The sequence below is a fragment of the Oryzias melastigma genome, linkage group LG20 (genome assembly GCF_002922805.2).
Source record: "Oryzias melastigma strain HK-1 linkage group LG20, ASM292280v2, whole genome shotgun sequence".
Taxonomy (NCBI): Eukaryota; Metazoa; Chordata; class Actinopteri; order Beloniformes; family Adrianichthyidae; genus Oryzias; species Oryzias melastigma.
In genome coordinates, this window is record NC_050531.1 from 7313639 (window position 1) to 7317806 (window position 4168).

Genomic DNA, 4168 nt, shown 5'->3' on the forward strand with positions numbered 1-4168 from the left:
AGATTCAGTTTTTGAAACTATTCTTCTGATTTTACGCAGGTTAAAAAAAAAAAGGTCAACAAACTCACTTTCTCCAAAACACCTTTACATTGTAGTTTTAAATATATATTCTTAATTTCTAAATAATAATTTCCTAAATTCCCTGTGACGGACTGCAACTTGTCCAGGGTGTACCCCGCCCTAACCCAACATTAGCCGAGACAGTTTCTGGCAACCTCACGACCCAAAAGGGACGTTGCGGATTATCAGGATGGATGGATGGATGGATGGACAATCTCCTAAAATATGCCCATTCACCTGTTTTCAAGAGCAAAACACATTTTTAACCCCAAAAGAAATAATTATTTGACAAAAAACCCTTCAAAGATAAGAAAATTAAGTATATTTTCATCATAGTATTTTTAGACTATCATTCTGTATTAACAGCAAAATAATGTATTGTAAAATAAAAAAAAAAACATCCCAAAGTTTCATTTTCCTGCTGTCCCCATCATGCATTCTACCAATTACAGCGACTGTTGCTAGGTAACAACAGATATAAAAAGTGATCAAGCAGGCCTTTCAATATACAATACATTTAAAAACAATAATAAATGGCTAAAACAAAACTTTAAATATCTTATGGACACAAAATAAACTCTTATTTTAAAAACATTTTAACTTAAAAATATATATTAAATTCTAACTTTAAGCTAAAAAAATGGATGAAATCAAGACTTTTTTGAGAAAAACAAATTCAATCTTGTGACTACATGTTTCAAAATGGCACATTTATACATTATAGGTGAAATGAAGTAATTGTACTAAGTCGGTTGATCCGTCTTTCACACAAGTCCTCTAAACTTGTCTTATTCCAAATTCTACAGCGTATTTGACCGAATCATATCCCTCTTATCAGCTGAAGAGTCACATTAAACATAGATCTGTTAATAAACTTGTTAAAAAGCGACATCAGCCATATTTGGTTTTTCAAGCCCCTGTTTGAGAAGATGCATTTTTACACACTCCCAAAACAGGAACACTCTACTTCACCCGTGATAAAGGTATCGGAAACCTTTTACAGTCAGACTTCTATCACTAATTAAACAACTGTTAACTCAGACGGCGGGTTTTATGTGGCTGGATGTCTGTGTACAGCCTCAGGTGACCTTTGACTTGTTGCACGGTGGGTCAGGATTAGAAGCGACACAGAAGTGTGGAAGTGGAGGCAGAACGGTTATCTCGCTGCAATCCATCTCCACGTCGGTACCGTCTTCCCTAATGTGTTGACTCAGGGTCGGACCTTCAAAAGGCGCAGAAACTCCAATCTCCGCTGAAGAATAGGCTGATAAAAATGCTGGAGTTGACCTGATATGCAGGTGTCTTTTCCAGGGAACACCCATGGCTTCGAGATACAAAGCTGCTTTATAGCCTTGTGCTATGATGAGGAAAACTGAAAGAATACTCTCCTCCAACTCATACAGGTCTCAGCTTAGCACTAACACGCCTGTTTGCATTACAGTCAGCTAAGCAAATAAGTTTTTTCCCTTGAAATATTGCGTCAATCAGACCTGTCAGTGCGGTGTTGTGCCGTGCTTGAAGATCGCCGTCACTGTGACAAAAGATATGAGACAATATCATGACCACCCACAGCCACAGAATCACACAACTAAAATGTAAAGGTCCACCAACGTATGTCCCGGTGCTTTACATCAGAGAAAGTGTCTCATCAATATATGAGGGAGGTGTTGGAGACTGACAGGGGGTGGGAAGGTCACACTGAACCGTGTAACGTATGTAAAGTCCTCCTGCGTACGTCAATACGCTTAATAAACCTCTGTGGAGCACTTTGCATGATTGCAGACCTCCACACCGAAGTCTCTGTTCTTGTGACATTGAGCACACAGAACATTAAAGACGGCTCGAGTGCTTTAACTCAACAGGTGAAAAAACTAGTTCAGTGCAGCTTTATGTAACAAAACAAAACGACAAAATGTGAAGAATGTAAACAAAGATTCAGTCGTTGAGTGAATTTGGTTACATTTTTCTGTTTTATTTTTGTTACTTCTGAAATTTAGAGCCCCACTCTGATAAAAATTGTGTTTTTAACACGTTCTTGTTTATGATAGAGGACAAATATAGAGAAAACTAAGTTTTCTGAGTGTTTATTTATTCAAATTGTTGTGAATCAGGAGCAAATGAAAAAATGCTCATTTGTGACAGAAACTAGTTTTCTCCCTGGTCCAAGCTCTCAGCAACAAGTGTGGGAAGAGGGGCGGGACTGCTACATACCGACAATCTCTCTAAAAATGTAGAAGATGAATTTCTAATTAACTACTGCAGCTCTACAGAAGCCATGTCCTAGAAAACAATAGGTTTTTTTTGCACTAAAACAGTATAATCACAGTCAAAAGACCACTGGGAACGATTTTAAAATAATCAATGGACAATATGAGTGGGACTTGAAGTGTTTTAGTGAGAGGAGACTTACAGACATTTCTTAAACTTCACTCATTTGTTCATTTTTCAGGGTTATACAGGATCCACCTCCATCACTGAACTGGAAGAGGAAATTAGAGCCATTCAGGAGTCCAGAGATAGAGACTTGGCACTGAGAGTCAGACTTGTGTCGAACTTAAATCTCACAAGCAGATGCTTCAGACTTAACCACAAAGACTGACACTGTGGCTTAGGGACTTGTGGAGAATTTTTACATGTTTGTTTCTATTTTTTTTCCTTCAGTAACTAAATTTTGGGTTAAATATCACATTAAATTTGAACAGCTTTTGCTGTTGTTTCATTTATTCAAAAGTAGAAACATGAAGTACCTATTAGTGTGTCTTCACTAATTCTCCAAAAGCTGTTAAATTACAGTTTGAAACAAAAACATTCCTTTTAACCACAAGTTTTAGGATTTGAGGCTTGACTTGAATTGATAAAAAAGGAGCATCTCTGACAGACTGAAGAGTGATTACAATCACATGGATGCTCTGTAGGTTGCAGTGGTTAGCGCTCTCACATCACTGGGCCTGGGACCTTTCTGTGGGGAATTAGCCTGTTCTTGTTCATTGGTGGGTTTTCTCAGAAATCTGTTCAAAAACATGATTCATAGGTTAATTGGAGTCTCTAAATGATCCCTAAGCTCCACATCAAATCAGTCCCAAAAAGGATTCAGCGAGGATGTGAGGATGGATAGATGGATGGATGGATGGATGGATGGACGGATGTTGGGAAATTTTCTCGTCTTTCTAAAGCCAATAGGTGTCAGAAAATCTTTTTCAGATTAAACTTTTTCAAAAATGTTTTTAGGAGGAAAGGTTTAGACTTACCACCACAAACTAATCTGTTCTTTTATTGTGCAGTTATGGCTTGAGATTTACTAATCTGTCTGAGTTTGACAAGTGGCTTTCAATTTTCCTGTCGTTTCTTTAAGCCCAGAAGAGCCTGAACTTGCAGGGACTCACACCTCTGTAAAGGTTGCCAAGTCTCTTGAAAATTTGACACTTGTGATAATCTTTTTAAATCAAGAATAATGACTAAAACGTGTTTGACGCTACGACGCTCCAGGATTGATGGACAGTAATGCGTGTCTCCATATGATCTCTGCTGATGTTATTATTGTGTTTTCACACCTGAACACTCCAGGCAAGCAAACTATTAACCTCTTTCTTATTAAGGGGGTGATCAAACATGCTGTTGATCAATTAATCAAATGTCTTCTTGGTGTAGCTCCTAGCTTCTTGCAGACTGCTGCCACATGTATTTCTTCTTCTTTGTCTATCAGCTGCTCCTTTTAGAGGTCACCAATGGACTATCCTTACATCCTTCTCGGTCACACATCCATCCTCATGTTCTCATCACTCCTCCTCCCCTGAACGTGTCCAAATCATCTAAATCTGCTTCATTTTTCTCCAAAACATCTAGAATGAGCTGTTCCTCTTATGCATTCATATTATTCTTTATTTATTTTTTAATTTATTTATATCTCATTAATTTTATATTCTTAAAAATATATTTTAGGTCAAACTTTACCACAAGGTTGTATTTTCTATGATTATATGTGTATATGTTTTGGTTAAAAACACTAAGTGGATGAATTTGCCAAGAAAATGAAGATTGGAACTGATTTTTCAAAGAGATTTTTCAATCATTACTGACCACTGCAGGTTCTGGTTATCAGAGGTTCACT

The 4168-nt window shown here is 37.4% G+C and overlaps 1 protein-coding gene across 1 annotated transcript in view; it reads right to left on the minus strand.

Moving 5' to 3' along the window:
- rnf32 (ring finger protein 32) overlaps positions 1-4168 on the minus strand; it is a gene marked incomplete in the record, with an annotated part of 13681 nt that overhangs the window by 2318 nt on the left and 7195 nt on the right.